At 37.3% G+C, this 24028-nt stretch overlaps 1 protein-coding gene and 1 pseudogene across 6 annotated transcripts in view; one reads left to right on the forward strand and one right to left on the reverse strand.

Annotated features, from left to right (window-relative positions):
- The window catches only part of MIPOL1 (mirror-image polydactyly 1), a 339430-nt gene that overhangs the window by 9974 nt on the left and 305428 nt on the right, over positions 1 to 24028 (forward strand). For 3 of the 6 annotated variants that reach the window (XM_047736322.1, XM_047736314.1, XM_047736313.1), the window contains exon 1: positions 5296 to 5543. The exons of 1 other annotated variant lie outside the window; for it this stretch is intronic. The gene's annotated coding sequence lies outside the window, so the exon portion shown is untranslated. Of the gene's footprint in view, positions 1 to 5295; positions 5552 to 24028 lie in introns of those variants that run through there. 2 more of the 6 variants (XM_047736315.1, XM_047736316.1) reach the window with 1 other exon arrangement.
- On the reverse strand, positions 12742 to 12872 carry LOC125105729 (uncharacterized; annotated as a pseudogene).

Here is a 24028-nt window from a genome sequence, read left to right on the forward strand (position 1 = left end):
TAATTAATTTAACAATTAGTTTAACAATTTATGAGAGAAACACCATTAGAATTTTTATAGGGATTGCAATCAATCTGTAGATCACTTTAGAGAGCAGTGCATTTTAGTTGTGTGGTCTTTTAATCTGTGAACTTAGAATACCTTTCCATTTAATTAGGTCTTTAATTTCAGCATTGTTTCTGTAGCTTTTAGTGTACAAATCTCCTTATACAAACCTCCTTGATTAAATTTATTACTCATTTTATTCTTTTGGGTGTTGTAGTAATTGTTTTATTTCCTTTTTAGATTATTTATTGCTGGTATACAGAAACAATTGATTTTTGTATACTGATCTTGTGACTTACAGCTCTTTGAATTCATGTATTAATTTTTTGGCAGATTTTGGGGGATTTTCTCTATATAGAATCATGCCATTTCAAATAAGGATAGTTTTACTTCTTCCCTTCCAATTTGGATGCTTTTATTTCTTTTTCTTACATAATTGCTCTGTCTAGGATTTCCAGTACAATGATGAATAGCAGTGATGATATTAGGCATCTTTGTCTTGTTCTTGACCTTAAAGGGAAAGCTTTCAGTCTTTTATCATTGAATGTTATATGTGGATTTTTCATGAATTTTTTTTATCATGTCAAGGCAGTTCCCTTCTATTCCTGTTTTGCTGAGTATTTTATCATAAAAGGAAGTTGATTTTTTTCAACTTTTGTCAATTTTATTTTTTCTATAATCTATTGAGATGGTCATGTGAGTATTTTTCCTTTGTTATATATTTTTTTTGTTTTGTTTTGTTTTTAAAGATTTTATTCATTTATTTGAGGGAGAATGAGTGAGAGAGAGCATGAGAGAGGAGAAGGTCAGAGGGAGAAGCAGACTCCCCAAGGAGCTGGGAGCCCGATGCGGGACTCGATCCTGGAAGTCCGGGATCATGACCTGAGCTGAAGGCAGTTGCTCAACCAACTGAGCCACCCAGGCGCCCCTCCTTTGTTATATTAATATAATGTGTTACGTGGATTATGTTGAACCACCCTTGTATTTCTGGAATAAATCCCACTTTATTCATGGTATTTAATCCTTTTAAAAAATATTGTATTTATTTATTTAATTAAGGAAAAAGAGAGACAGAAAGAGAGTGTCTGAGCACGGGCAGGGAGAGGAGCAAAGGGAGAAAGAATCTCAAATAGACTCCGTGCTGAGCTGAGAGCCTGCCACTGGGCCTGATCCCACCCAGAGATCACAACCAAAATCAAGAGGATGGGCAAGACTGAGCTACCCAGGTGCCCTCCTGTTTAATCCTTTTAATGTGCTTTTGAATTTGGCTTGATAGTAATTTGGGGGGGAATTTTGCATCATAAGGGATACTTGTCTGTAGTTTTCTTATGATAGCTTTGTCTGACTTTGGTGTCAGGATAATGCTGAACTCATAGAGTATATCAGGGAGCATTTCCTCCTCTTGTTTTTTGAAAAAGTTTGAGTAAAACTGTTAATTCTTCTTTTAATGTAGGATTTCCCAGGGAAGCCATTTGGTCCTGGATTTATTTTTTATTTTAATTACGGATTCAATCTCTACTTGTTATAAGTCTATTCAGATTTTTCTATTTCTTCTAGAATAAATTTTGGTAATGTGTGTGTTTCAGGAATGTGTCCATTCCACCTCATTACTTGTTGGCATGTAAATGTTAATATTCTCTTATAAGTCTTTTAATTTCTGTAAGGTCACTAGTAATGTCCTTACTTTTACTTCTAATTTTATTTACATCTTCACTTTTTTTTTTTAATCAATCTACTTAAAGTTACGAGAATTTTTAAATATTCAGGTCTCTCGGCTGTAATCTTTATTATTTCCTTCCTTCTGCTGGTTTGGGGTTTTGTTTGCTCTTTTTCTACTTCCTTAAGATATAAAGTTAAGTTGTTGATTTCAGAAGTCTTTTTTAGTATAATCATCCACAGCTATGAATTTCCCTCTTAGCATTGCTTTCACTCCATTCCATTACTTTGGTATGTTGTGTTTTCATGTTCATGTTTCTCAAGGTGGTGTTATGGGTTGGATTGTGTCCCCTCAAAAAAGATGCAAAGTCTAGCCCCCAAGACATCAGAATAAGACATTATTTAGAAATAAGGTCTTTACAGAAAAATTATAATGAAGTCATTAGGGTGATCCTAATCCAATATGATTATATCTTTATAAAAAAGGGGAAATTTAGAGACAGAGACAGGCATGCACAGAAGGAAGACTATACGAAGAGACATGAAAATGCCACTTGACCATTATGGTCTATAGCATGTTTTGAAATCAGGAGCTGTAAGGCCTCCACTTTGTTCTTTCTCAAGTTTGCTTTGGCTATTCAGGGTGTTTCGTGGTTCCATGTGAATTTTAGGATTTTCCTTTTCTATTTCTGCAAAAAATACAATTGGGATTTTGATAAGGATTGCACTGAATCTGTAGATCACTTTGGGTAGTATAGACATTTTAAGAATATTGTCTTCCAATTCACAAATGTGATGTCTTTCCACTTATTTGTATCTTCTTTTAGCAATGTGTTATAGTTTTCAGTGTAAAAGTTACCTCCTCAGTTTAATGCTAAGCCTTTCTTCCTTTCATCCTTATTGATGATAACGTAAATGAATTTTCTTGATTTCCTTTTCAGATTGGTTATTGTTAGTGTATAGAAACACAATTGATTAATATAGATGTAAAATCTTGCTCTGTTTCTCTAAAGAACCCTGACTAAACGCACATGACATCCTCAGGTCCTTGTAAGCATAATTTTTATTCATTATTTTATTTCCAGAACTGATTGTGGAGTACCTGGCACACTGCAAGAGGCTTAAGATACTTGCGGACTTGAAAGCATTCATGATCAGACATTCTTTTGTTCTCTGTAAAGAAAGAGTTCATTTTCTTTTCCCTCTCATCCTTAGCCAAATTCCGCAAAAGCCCAACTTATAAGAGGGATGAAGGCATAAGCATCTTTGATAATTAGCTTGAGAACAGGAAAGAAGGCTCTAATTGGTCTCTTTCATTTCCTATAGGCTCGCAACTGTTAGGATAAAGAATAAAGAAATGTGTATATGGGGGCGCCTGGGTGGCTCACTCGTTATGTGTCTGCCTTTGGCTCTGGTTGTGATCCTTGAGTCCTGGGATTGGCCCGCATTGGGTTCCCTACTCGGAGGGAAGCCTGCTTCTCCCTCTCCCACTCCTCTGCTTATATTCCCTCTCTCACTGTCTATGTCAAATAAATAAATAAAATCTTTTAAAAAATGTGTATATGAGTGACTGTGGTGTGGAAGAGATTTGGGGAAAAATTAGCTATTGAGGTCTGAAACATTCAGGAAAAGAACATTAAAGAGTTACTTCAGGTAAGTTAGAGGAGGGGCTAGGGAGAAAAATCCTAATGTTTGAACTCACTGGATACCAAAGGTGGAAGAAAAAACAAGTTACTGAAGGGAAAGAAAACGTGGGGTTTTCTTATTACGTGGGAGACTTTTAGCACCCAGAGCTTTAAAAAACTAGGGTTAATGGGCGCCTGGGTGGCTCGGTGGATTAAGCCGCTGCCTTCGGCTCAGGTCATGATCTCAGGGTCCTGGGATCGAGTCCCGCATCAGGCTCTCTGCTCAGCGGAGAACCTGCTTCCTCCTCTCTCTCTCTCTCTCTCTCTGCCTGCCTCTCTGCCTACTTGTGATCTCTCTCTGTGAAATAAATAAATAAAAATCTTAAAAAAAAAAAACTAGGGTTAATGTACCTTTACCTAGAGAAAAATAGTATAATCACTTTCTTTAAATTTAAGCTATGAATCCATTATTAGGTTTGAGTTTTCTCAATGTTGTGGTCACTCTCCCCCTTTCCTTATCCTTAGCTAGGAAAAGCAACTTACTTTCCTTCCTTTTGCACATGCTGAGTTGGCCCTAAACCTTTTCAGAGGACATTGATTGGAGTGCCCTTCCCACCTACTCTAACAAATTATACCACTCCTCTTTTTGTCTCATATATTCAGTGGTACTTTGTGTCTGTAAATACTGATTCAGACCTTGACTGAAGTAAGGAAAAAATGTATTTCATTTTTGAATCTGTAACAAACTTCTTTAGAGCACTCTCTGTTCATTACACTATAATAGCTAAGAGTTTGGGAATATTATAATCTATTTTGTTCTGACCATTTTTAAAGAAGATTTTATTTATTTTAGAGAGAGAGAGAGCAGGGGTTGGGGCAGAAGGAGAGAGAATCCTAAGCAGGCCCCTTCTGAATACGGGGGCCCCACGGGGGACTTGATCTCAGGACCTAGGAGCACCACCCCGCTGAACCAACTGAGCCAGCAGTCACCCCTGTTCCAACCAATTTATATTCAATTTTTTTGTCTTTTTCATTTCCTTTTTTTTTTTTTTTTTGCACTTACTAAAGTGTAAATTCCTTTCATTAACTTGGGAAACTTTCAACACTTCATAGTATTCCTATTCTCTAGGGATGTGTAAAAAAAAAAACAAAAACAAAAACCCCAAACCCAGAAAACCATTATCATTGCTTAACAAACACCCAGAAGAGTACCAGGCATATAGCATGTACTCAGTAATTATTTGGTGTCTGAAGGAGTTAAGGTGACATTTATAAAATACCGTTATGTGGCACAAGAAAGCCACATTTGAATTACTAGCTGCTATTTAATTATGCCAGTCCTTTCTTGTTTCAACACAGAGGTACACGAATTGAGGACTGAATTCTTTGTTTAATTCTGGAAGATTCAACATTGTGTCTTAAAAAATTCATTGGTTGAACATAAGCATCCAGATCTCGTTCTATAGCACTTCAGTCAAAAAGTTAACTAGCTCCAAGTTTTGGTTTGTAAACGTTCCCAGGCCAGGAGTTACATATTGCTTTTTGCTCACCCAACTGGAATCCACTTCAGCTCTTTTCATCCAACCGTCACTTCACGACTTGCCCCCTCTCCCCAGTGTCCTCCTACCCCAGACCACAGGCAAACCAACCAGAAAACCACAATTCCTCCAGCTTCTTGGAGAGTGCAACCCCAACTCTGAGGCCACAAAACACATTTTTAACCACATGGTTTCCTTCCTCTAGCTCGATTAGGTTTTGTCCGGACAATATTTCGCTCTGGCAAAATGCGCCCGTCGTCTCGGAGCCGACAACCATGGCGTCTTGACGCTGCAGCCACCGAAAATCACTAAAACAGCGCTCTTTTTCCTCGGAACTCCTACAAGTACTTTGCAAGCTCCCGGGTTGTCTAGAAGCCCCGCCCCGCGCCTTCGGCGCCGCGGTTTGCGCATGCCCGGTGCGCGCCGCCTACCCCTGCTGGGCGCCCGTTCCGCCTCGGTTCCCCGTGGCACGGGCGCGCTGCGTGCGGCTGGCTTCCTCCCTCACGGCCCCCCTCCGGGTCGTTTGCGGGCGCGCGCACCTCCTCAGGCGGGTGGGTCCCAGGGTCAGGAGGCTTCGAGCGAAAGTCGATTGGCTGACGTGGTGGCCGCGCGTCCGGCCTCAGAAACTCTGGGCGAGCGCGCAGAGTCAGCTCTCCAGGCAGTGCCAGGCACATCTCAGGTAAACAGGTAGGCTGGGAGGTGTGGGTGGCCGGAGAAAAGGAGGGGTGGGCTTAGATTCAGCCCTGGAATTTCCGGCTTCAGCCTCCTTGGCGCAAGAGAAGGGGCTACGCGGAATTTGCACCCAGTGAATGTTGGCCCCGCACGGCCGGGAGTGATGGGGCTCACGCAAAGGTCAGCGTCGTGGAACCCTCAGGTCCCCTTTCTGGGATTATTTCGGCATCCTCCCGTTTCCTATGACAAGGGTTCAGCAGCTGAGCATTTATTCAAGGGTGCAGGTTTTTGTTTTTTCCTTAAGTGTCGGTTAGTTGAAGAGTTCAGGTCCTGGCTCAAACTGTGATTGACTGTGTGTCCTTGAGAGTCACTTAATAATCATTGTGTGTTTCAGTTCTCGTACTTGTAAATTTCAGCAAAGAGTGTGATGCTGCACAGAGGGCCGTGCTGTAGAAAGATACTATTAGAGTTTTTGGGTTCACAGTGTCTCTGAGCCCAAATTTCTCTGGAAGGTGACACCACGCAACAGTATTTGTAAAGTATTTTAAGTTCCAGGGATGGAAGGAACTAGATGACACAAGGTAACAGCAGCATTATTAGGCAGGATGGTAGAAAAAAAATTCCCCCCCCACAAGAACAGGCTTTTTTGAAAAGCTCCTTTGAGCATGTTATGCAGGGTACATCACTGTGGAAGTAGACAAAGGTAAACCAAAACAAAGGGCCAAACGAAACCACATTTCAAGGTTCCCCCCCCCCCCCCGCCCACCCTCCAGGTGACTTTAACATATTATCATAAATAATTGGCTTTTCAAAGTTTCTCCTTGGGATCTAGTGTAGTACTAACTGAAGGTGACAGTTACGTAATCATTTGTGTGTCCTGTGCAATAGTATACCAAGGAAATTAATTAAAATGAAGATGACTTCTACATAAGATAACAAATTAAGTACCCCATTGATGAAAAGTAATGACAGCAAGTCAGAAATCTGAAACGGGGGTGTACACAATTTTCTTTTAAAAGCATAGATTTTGGAGCGCCTGGGTGGCTCAGTGGGTTAAGCCGCTGCCTTCTGCTCAGGTCATGATCTCAGAGTCCTGGGATAGAGCCCCGCATCTGGCTCTCTGCTCAGCAGGGAGCCTGCTTCCTCCTCTCTCTCTGCCTGCCTCTCTGCCTGCTTGTGATCTCTCTGTCAAATAAATAAATAAAATCTTTAAAAAAAAAAATAAAAGCATAGATTTTATAAAAATCTTTTTAGTGTGTTAATTTTTAGGGTATAATGGACTTAGAGAAAATCACATAAACCTTAAGTGTACAGCTCATTGAATTTTCACAGTGTACAAACTCATGTTTCCAGTACGTAGATCAAAAAGGAGCATTACTGGGGCGCCTGGGTGGCCCAGTGGGTTAAAGCCTCTGCCTTCAGCTCAGGTCATGATCCTGGGGTCCTGAATCAAGCCCCTCATCATCAGGAGCTGCATTGGGCTGTCTGCTTGGCAGGGAGCCTGCTTCTCTTCCTCTCTCTCTGCCTGCCTCCCTGCCTACTTGTGATCTCTGTCAAATAAATAAATAAAATCTTAAAAAAAAAAAAAAGCATTACTTGCATCTTAGAAACCCCACTTTGTGTAACCCATTTCCACAGGTAACTATTATGTCGAGTTCTAAAGTCATCTATGAATTTACCTGTTATTGACTTTATATAAATGGAATCATACAGTAAATAGTCCTTGAGCCTCACTTTTGCTCAATATTGTATTTGTGAGATTTATACAAGTTCTGTAGCAGTAGTTCTTATGCTGTATAGTCTAGTTTCCGTCTATTTTTCCGTCTAGTTTCTGGTTATTATGAATAGAGCTTCTATGAACATTTTATAAGTACTGTTTGACCCTTGAACAACATGCATTTGTACTGTAGGAGTCCACTTATGCATAGATTTTTTACAAAAAACACGGTACACTACTGTAAATGTATATGCTCTTCCTTATGATTTCTGAACATTTTCTTTAGTCTGGTGTGTTTCATTATAAAAATATGTATATAATACATAATATAAAGTGTGTATAAATAGACTTTCTGTTATTGATAAGGCTTCTAGTCAACAGTAGGCTATTAGTAATCAAATTCTTAGGGAGTCAAAAGTTAAACTTGGATTTTTCGCTGTGTGGGATTGGTGCTTCTAACTCCTGCATTATTTAAGGGTCAGTTGTATTTTGGTGAATATATGTGTACATTTCTGTTGGATATACATATACCTATTGGTGAAATGGCTATATTATAGGGTATACAGGTTTGTATTTTTGGTATACAAACCAAAAATATTTTCAAATTAGTTGTGTCAGCACTCCTATCAGCATTGCTTAAGAATTATGGCTCCTCCAAAAACTTGCAACACATAGTGTTGTCTTTTTCATTTTAACCATTCTGGTGGATTTGTAGTGATACCACATTGGGGTTTTTCCCTCATTTCCCTAATGACTAGTAATTTTTAATATTTAACACCTCTTCATGTTTGCTTATTTAGGTATCCTCTATTTCAGAGGTCATTAAATTTTTTTGTAAGGGGCTAGATAGTAAATATAGGCCTTGCTTTTGTGGAGTTTCATTTAATGCAGTACTGTATAAAGCTAGGACTGCTTATATTTGAGACTTTGCAGATCATATACAGTCTCTGTTGTATTTTCTTCCTTCCTTCCTTTCCTTGCTGCTTTCTTCCTTTTTTTCTTTGTTTTTTGCCTGCCTGGTTATTTGCTTGCCTTCCCTCCTTCTCCTCCTTCCTCCCTTCGTCCCTCCCTTCAACCCTCCTTTCTTTCATTCTTGTTTCATATATTGCTGAAACCTACTATGTTGAAAAATGACTCTTTAAAAATGACAGTTCAGGGGCACCTGGGTGGCTCAGTCAGTTAAGCATTTAGCTCTTAATTTCAGCTCAGGTCATGATCTCAGGGTGGTGAGATAAAGCCCCCTGTCAGGCTTCTGCTCAGCAGACAATCTGCTCAAGATACTTTCTTTCCCTCTGCCCCTCCCCCGGCATGTGCACTCTTGTGCATTCTCTCTCTCTCTCTCAAATAAATAAATTAATTAAAAAAAAAAAGCTCAATCTTCAGCCCATTGGTGGTGGTGAAATTATTAATTGAAAAAAATCTAAATACATAATAGTGTTAAGTGTTGTGTGCTGTAGTGTTTTGAGGTTAAATAATAGTATTAAGCAGCATGTGGTATATACCATTTTGGAGTTAAATTTGAAATCTTTAAGCATACTTCCTTTGCTTCTTACCAGTTTTACCTCAAGGCTATTAGAGAGCTATTTCAGGCTTCTCTAAACTGTTCTTATTACTCCTACTTTTTCCCATCCCTTTAAAACTGATGAACAAAAGAGAGTTAAGTAGGTGAGAAAAGAAAGGAGATACAACTCTTTTCTGATATTTTGATATTCTGATAGTCCCTAAAGGCAGGGAAGGGATGAATATCCAAACAGTTCTGGACATGAGTAAACAAGTATAAAAAGCAAAAAATTCCTTCTGCAATACTTTGAGATAGTGTTTTTTAAAAAAATATTTTATTTATTTATTTGACAGAGAGGCAGGCAGAGAGAGAGGGGGAAGCAGACTCCCTGCTGAGCAGAGAGCCGGATGCGGGGCTTAATCCCAGGACCCTGAGATCATGACCTGAGCCGAAGGCGGAAGCTTTAACCCACTGAGCCACCTAGGTGCCCCTGTCTTTTTTTTTTTTTTTAAGATTTTCTTTATTTGACAGGGAGAGAGAGAGAGAGATCGTAAGGCAGAGAGAGAGGGGGAAGCAGGATCCCTGAGAAGCAGAGAGCCTGATGCAGGGCTTGATCCCAGGACCCTGAGATCATTACCTGGGCCGAAGGCAGACTCTTAACCCACTGAACCACCCAGGCACCCCTGAGATACAGTCTTTTGAGCTGTTCTATTCTGGGATGACTTGATGAAAATTTATATCTACCTGATTGAATGTACTCATAATTTGGAAGGTAATAATAGCCAGTGGCTTGGGCCATGAAACTCAGCTGTGGCATCCCTGCCTGTGGGGGGGGGGGTCCTCTCTTTTTTAGATGCCCCATTGGGCTGTCCAGTTAATCTTCTCTTACTTTGGGCCCCCTGTCCTTCACTCAGTACTAAAAAATATTAAAAAAAAACTTTTGAAAGTGTCAGAACTTTCTTTGACTACTATTTCAGCCTATGTTAACATTTTTTTTTTTAAGATTTTTATTTATTTGACAGACAGATCACAAGTAGGCAGAGAGGCAGGCAGAGAGAGAGGAGGAGGAGGCAGGCTCCCTGCTGAGCAGAGAGCCCGATGTGAGGCTCGATCCTAGGACCCTGAGATCATGACCTGAGCCGAAGGCAGAGGCTTTAACCACTGAGCCACCCAGGCGCCCCCTATGTTAACATTTTTAGCTAACAATTTTTTTTTAGGTGTTTTATAGAAGTGAATTTAGGAATATATTTAGATATACACTAATACTAATGAGAGACTTAAGGGTAATCTCCATCAACTTGATCTTTTCTTTGAGATAGATAATTGAGTTTTGGTCATTCTTACTTGATTGTTATGCAAACACAGATTTATGATAAGCCATTAGGCCTAGCTTCCACCACGAACCACTGCTGTCCTGAAGCCTTTCTTACATAGAAATTCTCGATCTAGTTATGCATTTATATACATTTGTTTAGATACACATCTTCACACATATCTTGACGAATACAAATATCTTACTGCTTTATGACTGCCACACAAAACAATTATACTTATATGCACTGTTTTCACCATGCTTCTTGAACCGGAGTTGGAGTCATGACAAGTTATTATGTTGGTAAAGGTTATAAAGTAGACCTCATATAGGAACAAGTAGGGTATTTATGTAGGACAAATGTTTAATGGTACGATATGCCTATCAGTGCAGAGGTTGTCATTAGCTTCCTAGAGTACCTACTCCCCTGGACATTGCCTGCATCATATTGTTCTTGTTGACCTCTGGGACTCTGTATTTTCCAGGATTCCAGTGGGGACAAACCTTGCCTTTTCTAGGTGCAGTTTCTATTTTTAGACACTTCAATTAGGTTTATATTTAATCTTGTTTTCTTTAAGGTGACTGTATTTCTCTGCTACAACCTGTTATTTGTTGCTTTTATACTTCCCTTTCAGCAGATTCATTACTAGTACGTCTAAATATCTGGGACTAGGGATGGGCAGAAGATGGCTCATTTTCATCTCATAGGCCACCTACAGAGATAGCTTTAGGGTTTATGAAAGAAAAAGGTAATGCATAACATCAATTTTTGCTGCTCTTTGAGAGTATTTGAGTACTCTCAAATTCCTTTTCTGTTTCTTGGATTTTGACACTATTATAAAGAGGGGATGGGGCTGTTTAAGGGCATTTATTGCAAAAGCAACATGCTATATGGTGGAAAGAGCACTGGGCATAAGAACAGAATAAGTGTGGTTTCCTGCCTGTCTGTATTAACCTTTCCTCAAATTCGGCTGTCTTTTGTAAAATGAGGCATTTTCACCAAATAGCTCTAATCCTTGGTAATTCTTTCCAAAAGACATGGTAAAGAAGCACAGGATTTAGAATTTAAATGATCCTAGAGGTCATTTAGGCTATTCTCTCAGTTTTGCTCAGTGAGAACACTGAGGCCTTCAGAGATTATATTTAGTCACATAGTTACTAGAATCCGGTTCTCTTGATTTGTTCCACATGCCTTTCCCCTAAGCTACGTGAAAAAGTCAGCCTTCTAAGATAACCCTGGTATTCATCCTCTTGTGTAATCCTTTTCCCTTAATGGTGGACTACCAAGAGGCTCACTTCTAATAGGATATGACAAAAGTAGTGTGATGTCACTTAACAGATTATGTTACAAGAAACTATAATTTTCTTTTTGCTGGCCCTTTCTTGCTTGCTTACTTTGATGAAACCTATCTGCTATATCATGAACTGACCTATAGAAGGACTCACCTGTCAAGGAATTGAGGGGAGCCTTTGGCCAATAGTCCACGGAGAAAGTTCAGTAACCCCCTGGGAACTGAATCCGGCCAACAACCACTGAGTGAAGTTAGAAGATCTTGTCCCAGTTAAACCTTGAAATGACTATAGCCCTGCCTGATGATAACCTGAACTGGAGGACCTAGCAAAGTTAACACCAGATTCCTCAGGATCTGAAATAACAGATGTGTGGTGTTTTAACCTGCTAAGTTTTGGGGTAATTTGTTTAGCAGCAACAAATAAGTAATAAACTGCTCTTAGTAATTTTTAATTTTTAATAAATTTTTAACAAAAAGAACATTTTTAATGAAAGAAATAGTTCACCCTGAAGTTTTTGTGAACATAACTTCAGTTTTTGTCATTTTAAACATATTTGGGAATATGTTATTTTTACTTTCTAAAAATTAAAATATTAATCACTTAACTGTTCTGTATTTGTTTTAGTTATAACGTAATTGCTGTATATTTGTTTGATCTCAAAACTGGCAACAATAAAGAGATGATAATACTTCGAAAGTTGAGAATTACTACTTTCGTTGAAGGTTTCATTAAAGTGGATGATTGATGAGACAAATTTACCATAGAACTGCTTTTGGCGGTTGACACAAACACCTTTGATTCAGTTATTGTCTGTACTGAAGGTATTTTTCACTTAGATTGTTTACTGTTTAGGATGTATGTACTCAGGCCGTCTACTCTTATTTATCTGTAGTTTTGCATTATGGTGATTTGATTGTATATAAATACTATTTTGAGAATTGCCTTTAATATTCCTGGGTTTACAAATTTTGGAAGCTGCTGGAGTACAACAGGGATTATTTTGCTGGAAGCCTTAATTCTGAATCTTGTTTTGTTTTCTGTTGAAGTATACCAACGTCCCCTCTTCATAATTTTATCTTGGGAATTTTGCTGCTGCGGAGTAAGTGTTGAAAAACTGAAAAAAAAAATGATAGAAACTACTAGGGAGAAATAAGTAAATAATATATTATTTATAATAAATAAATGACTTAGATAAATAAATGATATAGATCAGTGAACTTTAAAAAACTTTTTTGTGGGGCGCCTGGGTGGCTCAGTGGATTAAGCCGCTGCCTTCGGCTCAGGTCATGATCCCAGGTCCTGGGTTCGAGCCCCACATCGGGCTTTCTGCTCAGCAGGGAGCCTGCTTCCTCCTCTCTCTCTGCCTGCCTCTCTGCCTACTTGTGATTTCTCTCTGTCAAATAAATAAATAAAATCTTTAAAAAAAAAAAAACTTTTTTGTGAAATGTAATAATAGCAATAATTGTGACTCGGATAAACCTCATTGGCTACGATACTGCCACTGTGCAAAGCTGGGCAGTTAAGTGAATAATTAAAAAGTTAACACCCATGTAACTACCATCAAAATATCTTGAATTGAATAATCATTGAAATATTTAAGTCCTTTGTATATGGTTTTGTTTTTTTCATAATGCTTCTGAATATGAATGGGCATGTGTGTGAGAAAGAGAGACAGAGAGATGTGAATACTGTGGTCTGGTGCAATGCTTTATATGTCCGTTAGGTGAAATTTGTTATTGCCATTGTTAAAATCTGTGTGTGTGCATTTTCATGTGATTGGTAAATACTGAGAATTTGCAGTGTGTTAAATCTTTGTGTAATCATAGATTTATTTCTTCCTAGTAGTTCCATCATTTTTGATTTATTTATTTTGAAGTCATGTTATTAGAAACATACAACTTTATAGCTGGTCTGTCTTCTTATAAATTGAACCTTTTTTCCCCCCACATAGAAGTGTTCCTTTTTATCTCTAGTAATGCCTTTGTCTAGGCATTACTAAATGCCTAGACAAATTACCAAATCACTAGAATAAAAAGTCTAGTCTGTTTTTTAAAAAAAAAAACCTTATTTTGAAACAGTTTTAGACTTACTGAAAAGTTGCAGAAATAGTAGAGATTTCCTATAAACTCTTCACCCTACTACTAATGTTAACACAATGCATTATCATAATATAATGATCAAAGTCAAGAAATTAATATTGCTACAATATTATTCACTAAATTATACACTTTATCCAAGTATTACTATTTTTTCCATTAATTTTTTGTTGTTCTAGGACCCAATCCAGATCCTATGTTGCATTTAGTTATCATGTTTCCCGAGTCTTCTCCCATCCATGACCTCTTTTGAATTTTGATATAGCTGTGATAGCCTTCTTTTGGTTAATGTGTGCATAGAATTGGATTTTAATAAATTCAGTGGGACATCTTTGACAAATGGAGCATTTGGTAACTGGATCATTAAATCCATTTGTATTTTATATTATTCCATTTTTAATTTTCAGTTATAGAAATTATATATGCTTTACCATCCTTCTGTAGAAGCTATTGCATCTTGGAATGTATCTTTTCAGACCTTTTTGCATTTCCTTACGTGCGTGTGTATGTGTGTGTGTATATCCAAACACATGGTTTTGCTTGTTTGCTTTTTTATTTTAATATGACAATGGTAATGCTTTATTATTTTATAACAGCCCTTTCATTTAGTAATATTTTATACATCTTCCTATGTCAGTGTATATTATACACACACATAGTGTTGATAGCGTGTGTGTGTCTGTGTGTGTGTATACACCATAGTTTGTTTAACTAGACCCTAACTGGTAGATATTTATGCAGTTTCCAATTTTTCAATGGTATAAACAGCACTGTCGTACATATTCTTGTATGTATAATTTTGAACCCTTTGCTAGAACATAGATTTCTAGAAGTAGAATTGTGGAATCAGAGTTTGCAACATTTAAAGCTTTCATTGACATTGTGGGATGTTCTTGTTCTTTTTTAATGGCATAGCTTTTATAAAAATTCATGGTTATTATAAACTCTTTCAACCAACATAAAAAGGTGACTGTGAAACATTACCCCCAATTCTATCACCCAACCAAAGCAACCTTCATTAAAAATCAGGTGTATAGCATTCTGTTCTTGTTCCTAAGAGTGATCAATATCGAAAAACAAACAAAAAAGCCTACCTGTAGGCACCTGTTTGTGAAGTTTTATAGCACCGAGAATGAAAAAAAAAATACAAGGTTTCCAGAGAAAACAAAAATAGAAAAATAGAAAAAAGAATTGAACATAGGAACATCAGTCTTGACAGAATTGTGGCTATTTAACAATGATGTATGAGAATAGATCAAAGGTGTTTTCAGGGGTGCCTGGGTGGCACAGTCAGTTAAACATCACACTCTTGGTTTTGGCTCAGGTTGTGATCTCAGGGTCGTGAGATTGAGCCCCACATGGGGCTCGGCACTCAGAGTGGAATCTGCTTGGATTTCTCTCTCCCTCTGCCCTTCCTGCTTATGCGTGTGTGCTCTCTCTCTCCCTCTCAAATAAAAGAAGCTTTTAAAGTAAGGTATTTTCAAACCTGGAAAGCCTCAGAAGTTATGCTCAAGCAAAATGAAGAAGTGAAAGAAAGGTGTGGAATATAGGAAACAGTAAATCTAACGGGGGAGCACAGTGAAATGATGTTCTCTAGGAGGCATAGCTGTATAGCTGGCCTGGAGAACATACGGTGCAGATTTAAGGAGAAGCCCCCTCAGGAAGGAGGTTTTCAAGAGAGAAAGACGATTTCAGAGATACATATCGTAAAAGCCTGGAGTTTTCTCTGTTGGGAGGTTTTTTAAAACTATGAATTCAATTTCTTTAATAGAAACAGGACTTTTCTGAGTATCTATTCTCACTGCATTAGCTTTGGTAGATTGTGTCTTTCAAGGATTTTGTCAGATTTGTAGGTATGAAGTTGTTTGTCATATTTATTCCCTTTTTTATCTCTTTCATGCCTTTGGGATTACTTTAATGTCCTTCTCTTCTTCCTGATACTGACAACTTATGTCTTCTTTATTTTTATTTTGACCAGTCTGGCAAGAGGCTTACCAATTCCTTTGATTCCCCCCCCCCCCCCCCCACAGAACCAGCTTTGGGTTTCATTGGTTTGTTGTTGTTATTGTTGTTTAGATTTATTTATTTGAGAGAGAGAGAGAGAGTATGAGGAGGGGCCAGAGGGAGAGGAAGAATCACAAGCAGACTCCACACTCAGCGTGGAGCCTGACACAGGGCTTGATCTCATGATGCTGAGATCATGACCTGAACTGAAATCAAGATTTGGACATTTAAGTGACTGTGCCACTGAGGCATCCTGGTTTCATTGTTGACTTTGTCTTTCCAGTTTCATTGATTTTTGCTGTTTATGGTTTCTTTCATACTGCTTACTTCAGATTTAATTTTTTCTTAATTTTGTATTTTTTAAAGGTAGAAGCATAAGTATTAATAAGAGGTCTTCCTTCCTTTAAAAACATTTTTTTTAATATATGCATTTGGTACTATAAATATCCCTCTAAGCACTAATCTAGCTACATCCCACATATTGTGTTTCTGTTATACAGTTCAGAATATTTAAAAATCTCCCTTAATTCCTCCTTTTTTGAACCATGGATTGTTGTGAAGTATTTGGGAATTTTTGAGATACCTTTCTGTTAACTGATTTCAAGTTTATTTCTGTTGTAGTAAAATAACATGATTTGTATGGTTTCAGTTCTTTGTTGTTGTTGTTGTTTTTAAAGATTTTATTTATTTATTTGACAGAGATCACAAGTAGGTGGGGGGAGTTGGGGGGGTGGGAAGCAGGCTCCCTGCTGAGCAGAGAGCCCTATGTGGGACTGGATCCCAGGACCCTGAGATCATGACCTGAGCCAAAGGCAGAGGCTTTAACCCACTGAGCCACTCAGGCACCCCTGTATGGTTTCAGTTCTTATGTGTTAAAGGGTTTTTTGATTTTTGTTTGTTTGTTTGTTTAATGGACCAGGATAGGATCTTTTTTGGTAAATGTGCTATGTGTACTTGAAAAGACTGAGTATTCTGCCATGTTGGGTGGGGTTTTCTATAAATGTCAATTAGGTGAAGTTTGTTGATAGTACTGAATCTTCTACATTGCTGAGTCTCTGAGTTCTTATTCTGATTATTGAGAAGGGTGTAGTGATATATCCAACTATAATTATGGATTTGTCTATTGCTCCTTTCATCAGTTTTTACCACAGGTATGTTAACACTGTTGTGAAGTGCTTACATATTTAGGATTGATTAGGTCTTGTTAAATAAACCCCTAAATGTACTTAGTCTCAGTAATATTTCTTGTTTTACTTTGTTTGGAGTTAATGTAGCCACTGCTACTTTCTTTTGATTAGGATATGCATTTTTTTTTTCACTGTGTTCTGTTATCCTAAGAAATAAATAGTTAGTAAAGGGTAATTTGTAAGATATTTTCATTTTGTGTTGGTGGGGTTTAGAACAAGCTACCCCAAAATATGGCACTTTGGCATATTGAATATTTTAAGCTGAAGGATTTTGAGAAATAGCAGGTCCTTCCCCCTTCTCCCCAGAAATGGGTCATAAGACCTTCATGTGAGAGGTGCCCTCCCTGTACCTGGAGAAAAAGAACATCCTTATCTCCAAAGATGGGGAGCTACCAAGAGGAATCCAAGTGAATGTGGCTTGCTGAGTTTTCCTTATTTTATTATCCTTGGTATATACCTTTTTGTCCTTCCCATTTTTCCATGACTTTCTACTCTTCATCATATCTAGTATAAAAATGCTCAGGCTGACTCTTTCTTCAGGTCTTCATTTCCTTGTGAAGGTTCCCATATCACATAAAACTTACATTAAATGAATTTGTCTGCTTTTCTCCTATTAATCAGTATTTGTCAGTTTACTATTCAGATCCAGCCAAGGAACCCTAAGAGGATGGAGGAAAAGTTTTCTCTCCCCTACAGTGTCTATTTCATTATTTATTTTTATTTTAAATAACGTTTTGATTTTAGTGAGTAATTTCTTAGCAAGTATGACCTAATATCATGTAATTTTGTGTTAAGATGCAAAGATATAAGTGATCATCACAAAATCAGAAAAATTTTTGCATTCTTACTCTACTTCTTGGGGGGAATTTGAAAGGTAATTTTTTACAGATTCTATTTGAATTCAGATGTTAAAATGCTGTTTTGCATTAAGTCTCAACCATTTACATATAACCCCCCAAAATTTAAACATTTAAATTTATTCATTTTAATGAAGTATTTTCTGAATTACGACATACCTCTTCTTTAAGCAGCATGTCTTGATACTAATTAGTACTCTAATACTTTTATTATCTTTTAAATTTAATGTAAATTGAAACCATTTCCTTAATTTATGTCAAACAGGTTATTACCAGCATGGGAGCTACAGATACTGTGTGATATAGCATATGATATCCCAAAGTAGAACATTTTATTCAGTGGCATGAGCTGGCACAGTGGGCAAGATTATTGTAATTCATTTGGGTAGGTGAACAGTAATTTAGGAAGTTCACATACAAAAACTCGCTGTGAGTTTCTTTGTGATTTTTTTACTGGCAAGAAGCTCAGTTTAGTATTTCATTGGCTTATTCCTACTGTCTTTATTTCATGCAGGTGACTAATTTCCATCTTAGTTTAAAGTAAATCTACGTACACATCTTTAAATTGCCTATATTTTTGTTAGTCTTTTAGAATTAAAATCTCAAAATATTTGGTCGCATGATTACTAACCAGTTGATTCTGAAGGCTCATGTTTGTTCTACGTGCAAATATACCTTAAGAATTAGAGAAATTGTTTTCTTCACTAAAGTTTTTTGGAATACTTTTTCTTCTAGAATGTGTTCCTACTTTTAGGAATTACTTTATGAAAAGCAAAAAGTTGTTTTATTTGCCTATTATTGGATAAAAATTTAGACTAGTATTTAACACTGCCACATTTAATAATAAGATTTCAAAAAGGGGCACCTGGGTGGCTCAGTGGGTTAAAGCCTCTGCCTTTGGTTCAGGTCATGATCCCAGGGTCCTGGGATCGAGTCCCCCATTGGGCTCTCTGATCAGCAGGGAGCCTGCCCCCCCCCTCAGTCTACTTGTGATCTCTCTGTTGGGTGAATAAATAACATTTAAAAAAAAAAAAGCTGCCGCAAAGATGTTCCCTCCAGTGCTTTTTGTAACAGAAAATAATGATGTGCCATCCAGTAGAATATTAAAGTCAGTGGTTATTGATGTGTTTTGAAGAAAAATGCCTGTGATATTTTATTGTGAAAAAATTAAATATAGGTAGACATTGATTACACATATAAATATGTAAAAAATGGCAAAGGGGAATATACTAGGACTTTAAGAGAATTTTATATTTTGGTGGTGAATGTAATGGGTGATCTTTTTTTCCTTCTTTCTATTTTTGTTTTAGTGTATGTTGGACTGTTTTGCTAGAGATGAGGTCATTTGGGCAGTGCCTAGAATGATCTCAGTGGGATTTTTTTTCTATTATCAGTGAATTTTTTACCAAATCAGCAATTCAGCATCATTTAACATTAACATTGGATCAGCTCCGACTTCTCCTGATGATTATGGATTAATTGTAATCTGCTTGTACCAGCATATAATGATTTTTATGCCTTTTGAAACCTTCCAAGTGAGTTTTCAAAAGATAATGTAATGTACTTATTACTTAACTTACATACTTAAGGAATGTACTTACTTAAATATAAGTAATTAGTTAGAAAAATGTTTCCTTTTGTTTTTGAGAAGTTTTAAAGAATGACCTGTAACTTTAAGATCTTTTGGCTGTATCACGTTCCCTTCCCCGGCTTTTACCTGGACTTTATTTTTATTTTGGCCATATTGTCTTCCCTACAAATTTAGACTCTGTTTCCAGTTTCTCTTCAGCATATAAGAAACTTTATTCAAACGTTTGGACAGTTCATAAGGCTCGATTGTCCCAGCTGCTTCACTCCAAACCTTTTACACCCTAATTTGCTTGCTGAGAGCATACCTGCTACTTATAGGGATTTTCATGACTTTTCGATATCATGTTGCTCCCTGTTGTTTTCCCTCTCCTCTTTCCTGCACAGATGCTGGATATCATTCAGGTCTCATAGTTGTTGGTATTGTATGTTTATATTTACCTAGTTTTCTGGTAGCTATTTTGTTTATGGCTTTATTTTGCTCTCCTGGTTGCTCTGTTTTTATGAAAATGGTTGGGGAAATTAAAAAACTGCTGATTCCACCACCGTCTTCCCAGAATCTTCCTGGCTTTTTTTTTTACAAAGTTAAATTTACTCAGTTTAAAGGGTTGTCTTTTTTGAAGGTATGTTCTGCTGGAATGTTCTTTATTTTATGATTATCGAAGGTGGTTCCTTCTGTTTTTTTAAGTCAATTATTCTTGATGATCAGGAACCTGCCCTAAAGTTTATCTCCACTTCCCTAGAGGGATTATTTCTCATACTACCCAGGAGAGAGACCTAACCCAGACGAGCCATGTATTAGATGAAGGATTTAAACATTTTTAAAACAGAGCTCTCTTTCCCTCTGTCACTTCCTGTAACTAGTTCAAGATCGATTACTATAATCAGAGTTGATAAATGCCAACACCTGTATCCAGATACTCATTTTATGTGTTCTATGGATGTAGAGATTACTTAAAAATAAAATCTTTTAAAAAAGAAAAAAATATAAGAGAAAATACATTTATAGGACTGTACTATATTTATAAAAACATCTGCTTATGTTTAAACTTGTATTGTTCAGGGTCAGCTGTAGTTATTTTATTCAATCAGTACTCGGTCAGTGTCTACCATCTCTTTGCCATATCTGGGGTTTGGCATTGGTGATGGAACTGAACTGAGACATACACACGGTCTAAAAAAATGAAATGTGTGTGAGTGTGTATGTGTGAAAGAGTGTGTGTGTGTGCGTGTGTGTATTTTCAGAAGGGGATGGGTGGGGTGAGTTTGGGGTTAGAATTTTAGGAACCACAGAATCACTGTTGACATTTGTTGTTACTGCACCAGGGAGCTTCTCTGGTCAGGATTGGAGGTGGGAGAGTGGAACTCTCTAAGTTGTATATCAGGTTAAGAGAGGCTTTGTTGCACTAATAACCCCCTGTGTCATGACTTAATACAACACGAGTTTATTTCTCACTCATACAGCGGTTGGCTTAGAGGTCAGCATCCCTTTTATCTTGTGATACCACCATCTTATATTGGGGTTTTCAAGGTTGTTACAAGAGGGGAAGAGAGGGCTAGAGGATCTCACAGAATTCTCTAAGGGTGAGTCCAGAAATCAGTTTATGTCACTTATGCTTATATGGCTGTGGCTTTAACCCCATCACCTGACCCAGATGTTAAGAAGATTAGAAAATTCATTTTTCCTTCACACTTGGGAATAGGAGCTGCTATGATTATAATCCAACAAGTCTAGGTTTTGGAGAAGAGGTAGAAGAGTAGATGATGGTTACATCTTTTATGAAGTAAATGTTTGTGTGCTTCCCCCCCCCACTGCCTAAATGTTGAAACCCTACCCATCAATATGATGGTATGGGAGGTGAGGGCTTTAGGAGATAATTAGAATGAAATAAATGTCATGAGGGCTCTGCTCTCATTGAATGGGGTAAGTGTCTTTATAAGAGTCATGAGGGAGTTTGCTTCCCATATCTGTTCCTGCCATGCAAGAATACAGTAAGAAGTTGGTAGTCTGCAATCCAGGAAAGAACTCTCACTGGAACTCAACTTTGCTGATTCAAGCCTGATCTCAGACTTGTAGCCTCCAGAATTGTGAGAAATAAATTTCTGTTGTTTGTGAGCCATTCAGTCTATGGTATTTTTGTTAAAGCAGCCCAAATTGTCTAAAATCTTACTCCTTTTCATTTCCTAATAGGACTTTTGCCCTGCCTTGACATTACCCGATGGCACTTGGAGCTTGGGTTATTGCTACCGATTTCTGTATTGGTGGGAGAGACAAGACTTATCCTAATGCAACACAGGGAGAGTAAGAGCCATGCAACTTTCTCTGAAACATGGATGACATGAATTTTTTTTTTAATAATTAAATTTCTTTATAAACATATAATGTATTATTAGCCCCAGGGGTACAGGTCTGTGAATTGCCAGGTTTACAGACTTCACAGCACTTACCATAACACATACCCTCCCCAATGTCTATAATCCCACCACCCTCTCCCTACCTCCCTCCCCTACATGAAATTTTTGATGGGTTCCCCAGGTCCCTTATTCCCTTTCACTTTTCTGGTTTTTAACTGTGAAGGAAGCAGTTTCATTTCTTGTCCCAATAAATAGAATAAATAGTCCATAGGGCCAGGGTAAGATGATGACTTTTTTAAATTTTTTTAGAGTGGAGAGGGAGAGAGAGAGTGAGTGTGTGAGCACGGTCATGGGAGGGGGCAGAGGGAAAAGCAGACTCCCTACTGAGCAGGGAGCCTGGACTGGCATCATGACCTGAGCCGAAAGCAGACACTTAACCAACTGAGCCACCCAGGGATGTGGTGATAATTTTGATAAACTGGTAATTTCAAGTATTTGATAGTGACCAAGGGATAGTAGAAAACTTTGTTTTGGATACCTGGGGGTCATGATTCTTGTTTAGCAAGTGGATTCCCTCCCAAATGTTGATGGTATCCTCAGCTACTCTCCTCAGGTCAGGTTGAAGGTTTCAAGTAATAATTTAAAAACCATTTCATCAAAGTAAGAACATTGCATCAAATTTTAGCCTCTCATGGCATATAAAAGGAAGAAAAATATAAAAGAATTAGATTTGATAAAATGAGCACCTTGACCAATAAAGAAGAGATACAAAGTTGAACATTTTGTTAAGGTTTTCAAAATAAGCTGACAGTCTCATTAAAACTATTTACATTGGATTATTCATTTAAGACGTATATATTCCTCTGCTCAGTTCTGTGCTCAACGGGCATTAGAGATATGAATTACTGCGGTATTAAATCCTTAGACATTGTTAAAAGATTAAAGTATGATAATTCTATTTATATGAATTAATGTTACAAAGTTGTAGACTAACACTAATTTTGAGTAAATTAACCACATAGAAAAATACACTTAAATTCTGTATTGAGTTTATGCAGACATATGGAAATTGTAATAAGAGGAAATAATCTTTCAATGTTACTACTGATTGTATCCCTCTTAATGTTGGTGCCTGATTTTAGTGAGCTTTTATTAAGTTAAAGTTGTATGTTTTGTATCATGATTTAAAAATAAGTTTGATTTGAAATTTAGTTACATCAATGATTAAAATGTTTTTATATTGTTTTAAAAATGTATTTAAAAATATTAAAGGGGAATTGTCAGTTTCAAAGTCTGCTGTAACATTAATGAATTTCATCAAATTTTTTAAAAATACAAAAATTTTTCATTGTTATTTATCATTGGGGAAATGTCAATGAAGTATTTATAAACCCTGCTTATGTTTTGTCTATATCTCCCTAGCTGTTTATCATGACCATTGGAACTTTGAAGAGAGTTTTACATTGACATTTGCTTGCAGAATGTCGCTTCATCCTTATGGAGTGACTTTTGTGTTTTTTATCCTCTTTAAATGAGCAGTATGAATACTAAGTTGTTTTTGTTTTTTTTTTGCAAAACCAACTGCTATTGTTTTTGTCATATGAAAAAACGGTTAGAAGATGTTGAAGAAATCCCAAATATTCAAAAATATTACTGTTCAAATAGAAAATGTTGGTTAGAATATTGATTACATAAAATGTCATAATTACACAGTATGAGTGAAAAGCTGGCCTTTTTATAAGTCAGTTTTGTTTGGTTTAATGTGAAATTTTTTAGGACCGAAAATGCTCTGGAAATGTTTGTTTATTTCTCCACTAGATGGAGCTGTAAACTAGATATTGTGCTATAGCAAGCAAGGGCGTGTATCTGATGAGATAATACTAAGGTTAAACTTAAGTAACCCATATATTAAAACAGCTAAATAATTGGTGTCTTTGTTGCATAAATAAAAGTAAAATATAATTTTATCCCTTACATATAAAAATGTTTTCCAGTGGGGCGCCTGGGTGGCTCAGTGGGTTAAGCCGCTGCCTTCGGCTCAGGTCATGATCTCAGGGTCCTGGGATCGAGCCCCGCGTGGGCTCTCTGCTCAGCGGGGAGCCTGCTTCCTCCTCTCTCTACCTGCCTCTCTGCCTGCTTGTGATCTCTCTCTGTCAAATTAAAAAAAAAAAAAATGTTTTCCAGTCATTCTGGGGAATGTATACACCTGATTTTTCTGATAGAGTTGTTAAGTTTCTCTTGGTCTGTCCTTATACTTTGCTGGTACCCTAATGGCCAAAAATAATGAAAATTTTCAGTATAGTTAAAATTACTTTAAATGGCTTCCATTTAATGATTTTCCAGCATAACTAAACTTCTGCATTTCTTTTGGTGTAAACATACCGACTGATGCTTATGGTATGCTTAATGCTTAGGTTAGTACCTTGATCTGTTGTAGATGCTTCTACTCCTACTAGTTCAGTTGATTTATATACTTACCAAGAATCACAAGTGTTTGTCCCCAAACCTGTATATACCGGTTGTATCTGTGATCATAATTATATAATTTAAATAAAATCTGTGTAAGCTAATGAAAATATTTGT

This window comes from Lutra lutra, chromosome 7 (assembly GCF_902655055.1).
Source record: "Lutra lutra chromosome 7, mLutLut1.2, whole genome shotgun sequence".
Taxonomy (NCBI): domain Eukaryota; kingdom Metazoa; phylum Chordata; class Mammalia; order Carnivora; family Mustelidae; genus Lutra; species Lutra lutra.